We start from the raw sequence: 13,964 nt of genomic DNA on the forward strand, positions 1-13,964 counted from the left end.
AGTTTTATAGTAATATCTTTGTCTTTGCTTTTCTAAAAATAACTAAATGTATTTTTGCTGCAATGACTTATGTATTCCTTCTTGGGCATTGCAACAAAAAACTGCAGCAGACAGAGAGGTTGAAATGATTGGTGTGTGTGTGTGTGTGTGTGTGTGTGTGTGTGTGTGTGTGTGTGTCGAGCTCAATGCAGTAACATGGCATTTTTCTTCCTTTAGGATCTGGCCATGTGTAAAGATATTAAAGATATAGAGGATGATATAGGACATGTCATTTTGGAGCAGAAAACACATTCAACATTCAAGACTGTGAAACGCTAATGCTTACATTACAACTCAGCGGAGCTTTTGATGTATGATGGATGTCTGCTACATTTAGTTTGAATGATGGCTGGTTAATGGCAGAGTGATGGAGCTGCAGTTAATGCTTCGCCCTGAGGTATACAGCAGACACTTTATGTGTCCAAGCAGGGGAACTGACTGCTGCACATCTGTCTTGGGTTGTTTGTTTCGGAGGCTCATGTTAAACAGCAACTATCTCACAATGCAATATGCGGCATGTATAGTTCTAAAAGACTGTATGGCATTAGAACATGTATAAAATATGTGGACTGCTTTACTGGCAATGCTATAAAATGTGAAAAACCTCATAATTAATTCCAGAGATTTGCCCAAATATCAATCTTGGCGCTTGGTAAAAGCAGCTGGGAATAGAATAGAGTGTTATGTGATCTAAAGTGTTAGATCACATGGTCTTCCTAGGTTTTAACACACGTAATAAGACTGACTGGATGCTCCCATTTTTTTTTTAAATGTGTCTAAACATCTAATTTGTCTCAGTGATGGCAGTTTTAATTTATCAACCAATGTTGTGGGCTGTAAATTCATTCTTTATAGATGTTACCGTGGTCGATTTGGAATTGAATTGTAATAACATACTGTATCTGTTCCCATATCTGCAGACAACTAACTGAACAACAAGGTTCGAGGGGAGGATGACCCAACATTTTTGCTCCAACTAAGACCCATGTCTGCTACCTGTTGGCTACAGGAGAATAATGAGCACATCAAATGACTGCGAGCAACACAGAGGGCGTGATGAGACCGAATCGATAAGAAGGAAGCTACAAATCCCCTGTGGAGGTACTCGATGCCCAATTAAAGGCAAATCTGCAGGACGGGAAGACCAAGCAAACATTAAATTGCCTTTCTTTTTTTCCCACAAGCAGTCACTGCTGACACCAAAGAGAAAGGAAAATTAATTAAACATTTATATTCTTCTTCGCTGACTCTGCTTACCCAGGCTCTTTCTCACCCCTTCCTCTAAAAACTAATAAGAAATAAATATAACAAGTGAGACACTTATGTGGCAATTTATAAAAGTTGCTTTTGTGTTACACCATCTATTCCTTTCCGAAATGTGTCAGTCTTGTGCTAAGGTTGAGGTAACAGCTGCTTTGGACACAGACTGATGACTAAGGGCTGCTACAATGACCGACTCTTCCCTCTTCCCCGTCTCCCATGGTGTCATTATCTGGTTGTATTGTGTGCCCATGCCTGCTGTCGCAGGGAGGCTCTGTTAGCTTTATTCTTCATTACTTTTTCACTCCTGTGAAGAAGATAAAGATTGTGACAAGCACAGCCACCAACTCTCACGCCATTGTCCAAAACACGGATATTTTCAGTACATGGATGATGCACTTTTATTGGACCAGTGCAGTGACAAAGGTATGATGTGTTTTTATTCCAGTTTATTTCTGCAGTGGGCATAATCGTTTACAATTTTGAAGTTGAATCGAAGTCATATTGCCGCAGGGATAAGACTGTATTTGAAAGTCTGCTGTTGCGTGAAACTTCCATCTTGTCTAAAGACTGTTCTTTTTTTTCTTTCTGCCAGGGATTAGAAAATTTGTCATAAAACCTTCAGACGCATTATTCCAGGTTTTAATTATAGGTTATAGCATTGGTTATCATTAAAACATCCATACTGTACCCTTTTTTTAAAATGTAATCTGTGATGATAATAGTTACTTATTTTGGTAATGCGGTTATGTGATCCGCATTTTACGACCATTAAATACTATATATATTAAAAAAAAATGTTAAAACCCAATCCTGGCTATGGTGGTAAGACGATGAACCTTTTTGGTGTACTTTGATTGTTTGTCATCGGTTTAGTGTAGAATGGATCCACTAGATGGAGCTAATTCTGCATCACACACCCACACAGATAGGGAGAGAGAGAGAGAGAGAGAGAGAGAGAGAGAGAGAGAGAGAGGCTGCAGCTCTGCCAGTCTCACTGGAATGGTTCTGTTTGAAGCTGATAATTAATTGGTAATTAATTATCCTAAAGAGACAACACTGACACTTATATATATATATACATATATAATAGACACATCCCTTTACAAAAGTTGAATGTAGCACAAACACGCATGCACACACACGCACACACACACTATACTGCCTCTGTTTGGTCTTAGTGATCAGAAACGATGCAACATTATTTTTATGCTGTGCTGTCTGAAAACAGGCTCTACACAGCAGCAGCAGCAGCAGCAGCAGCAGCAGCACAGGGACAAGCAGGGGTGAGACGTATTTATCCCAAGCAGCGGAATTCACTTCTGAAACCTTCTGTGGGGCCTTCTTCATGTTTTCAGTCATACTCCAGCTTGTTTGCAGCCATCTCGCTTTACTAGCGCAATGTTGCTGCTGCCTGTGCAGTGCAGTGCAGTGCAGTGTGGGAATGTTCGAAACACGCAAAATCGAAACACGCTTAATTAGCATTGTGTGACATTTATTTACATTTAAACTTTTAACTTTGATATATAGTATACTGCAGGTGCTGCACCAAGAGGTGTTCTCTAAGTGCCTTTGGTTCCATTTTGCAAAAGCAAATACCAACTCATTATCGTCAAGCACGCAGGATCACTGCCAAGTTTGATAAGCTGCTGTGTGAAGCATGCCTATCACTGCCGTCTGACATCGGATGAATTCCTACAGCAGTTCCAGCCATCGCGTTAGAGATGTTAGAGTGATGTATGCACTCAGCTTCACCGCACGGCTCCATTTATTTATGCACGTGAAGTTAATGCACCAACTTCGATCAGGGTGTCTTTTCTGCCATCACAACTTGTCAGTCTAAAAAGTGTTGATCTAAAAATCATGGTGGGTGTCTGGGAGTAGTAGTAGTAACTCATGTCTGATGTATAAGATATCTGCAACACCCACACACATACACACATATACTGTATATGTATATATGTATATATATATATATATATACATATATACATATATATATATATATTTATATATATACAGAGAGAGAAAGAGAGAGATGCTTTTTTTGGCAGGGAGAGAAGGCAACTAAATATAACAAGCAGTGGTTAAATTGCAGCATGAAATATTAAAAGGTACTCCCCACTATACCGGGGACTCTCACAAAACTATATGTTCCTCCCGAGAACGTAATTGCAATACAGCTCAGTTTCTCCCTTTTTTGTCATCAGTCACTTTTGTCATAACTTCCTGTACATGATTACTGTACAGGAAGAATACACACACACACATATATATATATATATATATATATATATATATATATATATATATATATATGTCGTGGTAATAACTCTACTGCTGTAATTTGTTTTATTTCCACATCAGTAGGAAACATTTGGAAAAAAAAATTAACATTGCCATGTTACATACATATTTACTAATATTTGGGTTTTTTCTGTGTGATCTCACCTGCAGGTTTGTTGTACTGGTGCTTCTCTAATGAGAAGAATGATGTTCATTACAAGGGGCTCAGCTGATAAAAGATTCAGTATGTTGAGAGGTGGGTGGTACATCTGGATCGGCATGTTTTATATAATAGGCACGATCTCTCCAGACGGCTATTACCATCTTGTGCAGTTGGATTCACATACTTCTCTGTGGTCAGGGACATTAGTATCCCGGTGGCATTTGTGCTCACATGAACTAATTTGGGAGGAAAGAGCTGAAACGTGGAAAAGTAAATGACGACACGTTATTGTACAACACACATTTAACATTTATGCATTGTTTGTATGGCTCGTAGCAACTGCTGACTGAACTGGAATTGTGTATTCATTGTCTGCCGCTTTATCCTCAACATGAGGGCCATGGGGCTGCTGGTGCCAATCCCAGCTGACATAGGCAAAAGGCAGGGTACATCCTGGACAGGTAGCCAGTCCATCGAGTGTCCAGTTAACCTGTGCATACACGCACACACAGGGAGAACAAGCAAACTCCATACAGAGAAGAACTTGGCCAAACCAGGATGCAAACCCACAGCCTTCTTGCTGTAAGGCAATAGTGGTAGCCACTACTGAAGTTGAATCATCTTCTCTGTATTTGGATGTTTAAACTTGACTAGTCCATAAAGTAAATTGAGTTGGGCATTTTAGGACTATCTAAAATATTTATAACACTTAAGATTTTCATGGCATCATAAAAGATCATGTAAGATATTTATGTTTTTATCTCCTATATTATTGTTTTATCTTTGCAAGGATAAAAAATGACTTACTTCTGCTAAAGAGGTTCATGGGAAACAAGGTTTTAATCCAGTGTTTTATTTTCAGCTGTGTTTAATTAACCTCCTTTAACATACATTTCCTAAGAATTGCACGCGGAGCATGAAATGCAACGTGAGCTTGTCGTGTTGAATTGTCATTGTTTACTGAATGATGCAGCACCACAGTTACCAGAGCATCCATCCATCCATCCATCTTCTATACCACTTTATCCTCCACATGAGGGTCATAATGTGCCAATCTCAGCTGACATAGGGTGAAAGGGCAGGTGTTACCAGACCAACCAGAACTAAAAGCAAACTTGTATTTATATAATTAACTTAATACAAAGAAATATTTTATTTAATTAAAACAATTAGATTCTCAAAAAGATTCTTTTTTGGAATCGTGTAACACAGGGACTAAGCGTTGTGTCTATTCAAAGTTGTGCAGAAACAGTGAGTGGAGAGAGGACAAAGCAATGAACACAGGGCATTATGTAAAAATGTGGCTCACACTGCAGGCACTGACTGTTTCACAGCATTATTATTATTATTATAATAGGCTGTGTGTGAATATCAAACAGAAAGATAACTGGGGGAATTGAAAGTTGTCACTTATCTCCTTAAAATCAAGTGAGCTCCAATTACGGATCTTCACTGACATGAATATGTGTCCAATTAGACACACTTTCATGTTTTTTTTTGGGAATATTAAAGCATCTGGCACAACAGAGTGTGAGCGTCTCCTCTGTTGCCGACGATGTGATGAGACAAACATCACTCTCGCATAATAGAAACGTCTTCAGCGTGTTCTTGCTGTGGCTATTATGCATGTGCATGTATGCCTTGTACGGTTTGATAAAGAACAGGTCTGGCCAGGAGGGTTCTTTTAGGGCAGTGGCTTGAAGGGTTATCTACTTGTGATAATAAAATGTCGCTTTGTGGCAATGGATGAAAGCAATCCTGCTGACAACTGTGATTCCTCCCACTTGGAGCTCCAGGAGCTGGGGCTGCAAACAGAGAAGCCGTCAAAGAAGAAAGGAGCAGTAATCTGATCATGTCCTAAAGTGACAAATGCGTCATCAATCATCTCTGCCGTTCACTCAACCTTTTCCCACGGAGCAAACATAAATTTCCCATTTGTTCTGTGTTTACGTGAAATGGTATCTGTGCTTTTCACAGTCGTATTGTTGTGTCTGTAACATCATGATAACCTCTTCACTCTCCTGCATGTGGTTAAGCTCTTACATGTTGGAACCGTGCCATTTAAGACAGTCGCTATATACATATTCTTAGGTTATCTAAACTGGTATGAATTGGTGGGCACAATTCATGATTGATAACATTATTTATAACACCTACAAATGATTTTGGATTTTGGAAGATTAAAACTTAAGTCGGAAATTGTCTTTGCAGCTCCTCACAAATTTAAAGTCATTTTCAAGATATTTTAAAAGAAGAAAACAAATTGATTTGATTGAAAACATCACCATTTCTCTTGCTTGATTAACTCGGTGGAGGACAAGGCTCGTGCATTTATAAATAGAGAAAAACAAATTTGGAATAGTCACATTTGAATCGCAGCCATCCAAAAGATGTGTCAGAAACATGAGGCTCCACTTTACAAGCTGTGTTACCAACGACATTCTCACTGGAACATTTTCTTTTTCTTCATAAAGTGTATTCACATTCACAGTCACATTCTGCTTATCTAATAAACTGATTATTTTACCATCTCAGGAGTGCATGCATTCTTTTTTCCAATGAGGGAAAATAATATTGTTTTTTACCACAGAGAAAAGTGAGGATGTGAAAAAGGAAGAGAGACGGGCCATATTCACGTTGCCCGAGGACAAAGACGTCGCCGTACTCTCGGGCTGACAAGGGCAGAACCGCTCTAGTCGCGGACACAACAGCAAACAACAAACAAATGGAGGAAATGTTAAAGGACACAGACACATATGAAATATTAAAAAAGGAGCCTGCAATAAACAAACTACTCAAACCACTGTTGGACACAAATGAGATAAACGAGGACACACATAATCCTACTCCACAACTATGGCACAGACCAAATACACAAACCAGGCTCAGTCACATACAACTTCAAAAGCACCTAGTTGAATTCATAAAACTTGTGCCTGCGTGCGTGCGTCACAAAAACTCACAAATAAATTGGCCCACGATTTAAAAGACAAAACCGACATTAATATCACGCGACGTCAACAAAAACACCAGTGCAAGAGACACTGCACATAACAGGCATGACATGTCTGCATGTGAGTGTGAGCTGGGTTGCAGGTGTGCATGTTTGATTCAGGTGGATCCTGGGAGCTGATCGGTCCTGCACAGGAAGTTCCTGTATAAGAGGCCTGGTCGTCCCAGCTGCAGTGAACTTCTCTTGAACCACTTACAGACAAACTCTCAGTGGACATTTTGTGCTTGCTTTTAAATACACCCTGAAAAATGGTTTGTTTTACTTGTTACTGGTGTTTGGGAAATAGTGAGAGTCGATCAATCAAGAGTCCTGCTCGAGCACTGAATCCTGATTTAAAGTGCTTCTCTTTTTTTTTTTCTTTCTTTTTAGTCAGAGACGTGATCACGAAGAAATATTCAGTATTAGCCTGTCAATACATTTTTTTGCAGCTTATCTGGAGGCAGGGTGTACGTGAGGAGGCAAAAGGTTCCGGGGAGCTGGGCCAAACTTCCACCTTCTCATTTGCAGCGTTTCCCAGCTACTGCGGGATCCTGACACATTTGCAAGCCAAATAAGATATAATCTCTCCAGTCTCCTCTGAGGTCTCTGATCTATTAGCCCTGAAAACCCACAGAGACACTCCTGCGGGGGGAATTCTGATCAGCATATACTCTGAGTGAGCACCTCATCTTTGGATGCAGAGGAGCACCGGCGTTTTCTGAACATCTGCAGCCACCCAACAGAAGAAGCTCATCTTTTATTACTTTACTCTCTTATTCCACCAAATGCTCATAACCATTATAAAGGAGAGGTGCTTCTTTCTTACCACAGTGGTTGGTCAGATACTGCCGAACAAGATGCCAGGACGTGAACTCCTCCATGCAGGACCAGGGTGGCAGGATGTGAGGATGACAAAAATACAGGATTTGCAGATCTGTTCCCTCGCTCCAACACACCTGATTCAAAAAACTGGATCGTTATCAGTGATGAGCGATAAGCTGATCATTTGAATCAGGTGCAGTGGAGCAGGGAAACTTCTAAAACACGCAGGGCAGCGGGTCCTCGGGACCAGGATTGGGAAACTCTGATCTTACCGACACTTTCACTTTCTGCTCCACGTGCTCCGTCTCCGTCTGCACAGTACAGATTAAAAGACGTATTCCTTCACAAACACTTTTTTAAGTTTAGTTTCAGCTTTTTGTTTGACTGATGTTCAGTTCCGTCTTCTTAAATTCAGATCTCCTTTTGTGTGGACCGTGGTGGCAGGAAAGTAAAAAAAAAAAAAAACTCGGAGTCATAAAAAACCAACAACATTTTGAAAAGTGAAATACAATGTCACACCAGCTGCTGTGGGAATTCTATCCTTGGACTTTTATAACCCATCAGAGTGTACCAGCATATAGATGGTCATATAGCAGCTATGTTTCTATTATTTTATATGAAGTCATGTGAAACACTGTGCATCCTGCCCCAAGGTTACAAAAGAAAGTAAAATCGAAAAAAGATATGAAGGGAGAGAACGCCTATAGGTGGTTGTCACTGTGATAAATTAGTCTTGGTGTAGAGTCAAATTTCCTTCATTGTAAAGTTTCCTCGATGGGCCAAAAATCATTCTAGTTAAGTGGAAATCTACCTCTAACTATTAACAGGACCCTATACTGGGATTAGATTGAAGGATTTTTTCAGGTAGGCTGTGATGCAGCATCTTATTATTCATTCCTTATTCCTTTTTCTTTCCTCTTTTTTTTTTTTAACAATGATGATGCAAAGAAGTGCCATTTGCAAAAGACACTAAACATAATATATGTGAATGTGACTTGTAAGACACTGGATTTATTCCAGTGTTCTTGGGTTAAGGCAAAACCACAAGAGCGTGACATGTGCTGCTTCAGGGGATTCACTGCACCGGGGATGCAGCCTGTGGAGCAGAGATCTGCCCACGCACTCTTTTCCAGGTAATTAACAGAAGTGCACCACATCTCAGCCTCAATGTTTCAAGTTTGACGTCTGTGTTGTGACCTTTTGAGGAACAACAACATCCCGAAAAAAGAAAACACTGCAGTGTCCTACAGTGTTCTTTGTTAAGCACTAAATCCTCATAGTTAATTCAGTCGATTTATAAACATATACTGGCAAATTATACACAATAACACATGTGTTTATTGAATTAAAAACTGCCTCAGGATATTGTATTGTTCACTTGTAATGCCTTATATGCCATACTGTGTCGAATTTCGAGGTAACACTTGGTAAATGAACCAATATCCTATGATTAAACTTCAAAAAAGTGCAATTAGAATAATAAATAACGTTGGATAGCTGGTATCTACTAATCAGTTTGAAATAGGATCTTTTGTGTTAACATTTCTTGACATTGTGTTATTCTAAAACACTGGAGATGATTTTTTATTGTGTGGCGAATGAAACTCTTCCTGTTTGCATTCAGACAGTCTTTAAATCAAGAGAAGGAAATTATAATTTGTGAAGATTATTTATGTTTGAAACTACCAAAGTGAGAACAAATATTAAATGTAGACGTGTGTCCGTTTTGGGGTAAATGGAACAAACTCTTTTGGGTTGAAATGTAAAATAATTGAAAGTCTCGCATTATAATTGTAAGCGCAATGTTTTATGTATTTTCTGATTTTCTTGGTTTTTCCTTGTTGTGTTGTACAGGATATAAGGCAAAACTAAGACATGCACTAATAATTGTGTTAAATGATCTCACTTTATGTCTACTTTTTATATGAAATGAAGATATTCATTCATTCATGTATTAGATATATATATAAATGTGTATTATTGCAGCACTGGATCGCAGCTTACACTATAACACAAGTCTGTTTTAAGAAAGGAGGAGCAGCTGTCGCACTTTTATTCAGTGACTTATGAATACAACGTTGTCAGTATAAGAATAAGATTATGACAGTAAAACATCGTGTTAGGCGAAATACCTCTGAGGTGCAGTAAACTTGGTTATACCCTCTATTTTCTATTCAGACAGTTGTGATATGTATGTTTTATTCCCCTTTCAGCTGCCCTTGAGAGCTACAAGCTGCCCGTTTAAAAGGTAGAATAATGAACAGAAACACAGAAACTCCGAAAGCTCTTTGAGCGCATCACCTCTGGGTTTTCACTCGACGAGACTTATGAGATTCTCACAGAGAGAGATAATGCTGTATGAGAGGATTTCCTTGAAAGGTTAGGATTTAGAGCAGCGGTTCTCAAAGTTTTTACACCACCTAGTTCCACCTGAGACAATACTGAGCTCTCAAAGTAACACAATTATCACCAAGGTTAAAATACAGTGGTGTAAATAAATAGGCCGAGCAAAGTCAGCTACAGACTTTTCACACGAGGCAGATTTAGTCCCAATAAGGTACAGCTAAATAAGTTTATTTATTAATTATTCTTTAATTAGTTATATTTTATTCGTTATTTGTTTCATTTTCTATGCACTCCGCTCAAAATTCAGCTCAGCTCCAATCACACACACACCCTGGTATATACACTAGAACAGTATTTCTGATTTTCCTCCAAGTACCATCAGAGGAAGCTTGCGTACCCCTGGTGGTAAACGTACCACAATTTGAGAACCCATGGATTTAGAGGACATATTCTGGGGAATGACTGAAATGTGTGTGTGTTGCATGAAGGTTTGAAGTAGCGGGGGATGGATGTGGACATGAGGCAAGAAAAGGTGACATAATGAGAATATAGACAGAGAAAGACTTCGTTTTTGAAGCATTTTAAAGAATAATATTTAATACACACATGGAGGAGTAGTGGCTAGCACTGTTGCCTCACCTGCCTGACCGTCTCACAGCAAGAAGATCTGAATCCTAGTTTGAACGAGGGCCTCTCTGTGCCGGGTTTGCATGTTGTCCTCGTGTGCAGGTGGGTTCTCTCCAGGTCCTCTGGTGTCCTCCCACAGAGATGAATTCCTCGTAACTGACTGTAGGTGTGAGTGTGGGAGTGAGTGGTTATTCGTCTCTGTGTGTTTGCCCTGTCTGTCCGCGGCGTACCTGGCCTTTTTCCCTGTGTCAGCTGGGATTGGCTCCAGACCCTCCGTGACCCTCGCGTGGAGGATAAAGCGGTAGACAGTGAGTGAGTGAGTGAGTCAGTGGAACACTAATGGACAGAGTTCACCGGCCCTCACCACCACCACCACCACCCTCCCCTACAGATCAAGGAGAACTATTGTTGTGCTCTGTAAATCTAACTGGATTCTTGAGGACAAATCCATCTTGACAGGATGAGCGGGGTAATGGTTTTCATTTCAAGCAAACGCACACACACACACACACAATAACACACACAAAATAAATGGAATATGGTTGACCATGCAGCTTTGCCATGTCTGAGAGAAGAGAATAACAAGAGTTTATTTTAAAAGAAAACTTATTATGGAAACTGGCAAACTCATAAATCTTAGATTTAGTCTGCAGCGCTGACACATTATTTTTTATGAGCAAAATATGTTTCTTATCAAAAAAAAAAAGTGGCAAATGTAGAGAGTAACGCTGCAAATTGAGATCGGCATTTCCGGATTCGGTCTGTTTCCTTTCAGTGAGTTAAATTATTGCTGTTGTGTACTGTTGTGGACACAGATTACGGTTTGCTGACCTCTGACACGTGGCGTGCAGGTGCTGCTTTGTTAAGTCCACCCGGATAAAAGAGGATTCTGAAAAGGGTTGTTCTCAAATCTCGGAGGACTCCGTTGTGCAAATTGGCCATGTCAAGTCAAAAACCAAATCAATACCACCTCTCTCTGTCTCTCTCTCTCTCTCTCGTTCAAACACGAGTATGTGTGCTCTTACCTGCTCATGTCAATGGGAACACGCAGAAGATTTGTATTATGTAAAAAAATTAAGAAATGATGTACTATCATTTTAAACACATTTTGGTGAACATAAATTCTCTGTGCAAAAGAGTTTAGTTGAATCCCGTCCTCGGAAGCAGACATTCAAGAGGATGTCTGAGATTTCTTTTTCTACTTATTCTGTAAAAAACAAGTGTTCACATCAGCACATATCGAACAACGATATGACTGATACACTGTGTCCAGAATTATTGATTTAACCATTATATTCTCAATCACTGGGAGCTACATTTGCACAGCGGGGTGCGAGGAAATCCCTCAGTCACTTCCTTCCCTGTTTCATTTTTCACTGTAAGTGGATGTGTGTCCTCCCTTGTCTCCTCATCTTTATGCACTGCAGGAGCTGTTGTTGCTGCACTCTGACGGATTGTCTCTTCTCTGTCTTTGCTACATGCCCTCTGGCTCCCATAATACGCTGGCTAAGGTGTGTGCAGAGAGGGGCTTTCAACAACTAACCTGCACTGCTGTAAAACAGGTACAGCATCAGAGCAGGAGAGGGTTTTTTTTCCACTTTTTTGTGACTTTTGTAAGACAAATTTTGCAAATATTAGCAGGTTTTGAAAAGCTATTACTTTGCTTTTACCCTGACTTCCTTCCACTTTACAGTGTGCTCTCACATGAACCATTACCCTGTTTTTTTATTTCACCGTTGGCTAGATGGCATCATTGTTACTCACTTTAACAATGTGTCAAAAAGTTCTTTACCTGCAGCATAAAAGGCCTCTACCTTTTATTCATTCCAGACTTGAGACAAAAGCCACACCTAATAAAATGTGTGATGACGCCTCACAAATATATTTTGCAACTTTATAGCCTTTAGACTTTTCTGGCTGGAAACTGAAGTTCATAAACCGCTCACTCTCCTGCTCCACAGTCCAAGTTTTTGCCACGTTGGTAAATCCAAATACTGTGTGTAGCATCTGTCTCACACTGTGCCATTTCTTGGTTTATTTTGAAACTTTCTTCCCTTGTTAGAGATCATTTTACTTCCTGTCATTCTCCCACGCCCACCAGATTGATTACATTCCCCCGCCTTCATTACCTTCACCTGGGTTCTATTAGCCACACCTGCACTATTTAGTCTTTGCTTATCAGTCGGTCTCTGCCACTTTGTCTAGTCCAGAGTTTCTCAGTCCTGGTCCTGGAGAGACCCACTGCCCTGCATGGTTTTAGATGTTTCCCTGCTCCAGCTCACCTGCTGTTGCACTGCAGAAGCCTGATAAGGAGCCCTTTATTTGAATCAGGTGTGTTGGAGGGCAACACACTTCTAAAACATGCACTAGATAGTGATCCAGCACTTTTTTTTTTTGCTGTTTAGTTTCAGACAGTGTTGTTGTTTTCTTTGACTTTTGGACCTTTGCTTATCCTCATTACCAAACTATTGTTTTCTACAACCTGCATATGCCTGTCCACGTCCTGCTCCCGTTGTTGCCAAGTGAACTCAGTGATGAAGGTAACAACTCCTGTTTTTTTTCTATATCTGTACCACTCACAACATTCCAAAAAACTTAACTGTAACCTCATAATGGCCAAGCGGAAAGAGAACTTGGCTTGTAACCGGAGGGTTGCTGGTTTGAGTCCCCACCAGGTCAAAAGAAGGGCGGGTGTACCCCTGAGCAAGGTAACCTACCCCCATTGCTGCTCAGTGGCTGCCTGCTGCTCCTAATTCTAGGAGGGTTAGAGGATGGGTTAAATGCAGCGAAGGAAGGAATTTCCCCCGCGGGACTGATAAAGACCTCATTTAATTTAACGTTCTCACACTTGAATAGTCAATGACTGATGTCCGACTAACTTCAACAAGTTCTAACTTTATTTAACCGCGTAAACGCACAATCTACGAAACACATCAACCTCTCACTTGGAGCCACATTGTCATTTGTCATGGCGTAATTGATTATAAATAAATATTGAGATTTTAACACCCAATCGTCAACAAAACGGATACGTTGATGTCTCAGTGGTTGATAGCCATCGTAAATGAATGGACCCAGGATGAGCTACTGCTTGAGAAGTGTTTCCGCTCACGGTCAGGTGAACCGGAGAGTAAAAAACGCCTGCAGGTATGAATGAGCTTCTGTACCATATGTCTGAAAGCCTGCGATGACTTTCCTGGTACCTCCACGGTGCATGCTGGGATACTCGGCAGCCCCGCATGACCCTGAAAAGATATTAGTGGGTGGAGAACATGGCTGGGCAGTGGGAGGAGAAGGGGGGATGGCCTTTTCTATCCCACTTCAAGTGATCAGTTTTTTCCTCATGCTGCTATACGTTACCTTCAGTGCATGCCTGTATCCTGCTTGTGTCTCACAGTTTTCACACGGATATGCAGGCACCGTGTATAA

Source organism: Solea solea, chromosome 15, assembly GCF_958295425.1.
Source record: "Solea solea chromosome 15, fSolSol10.1, whole genome shotgun sequence".
In the NCBI taxonomy this organism is placed as follows: Eukaryota; Metazoa; Chordata; class Actinopteri; order Pleuronectiformes; family Soleidae; genus Solea; species Solea solea.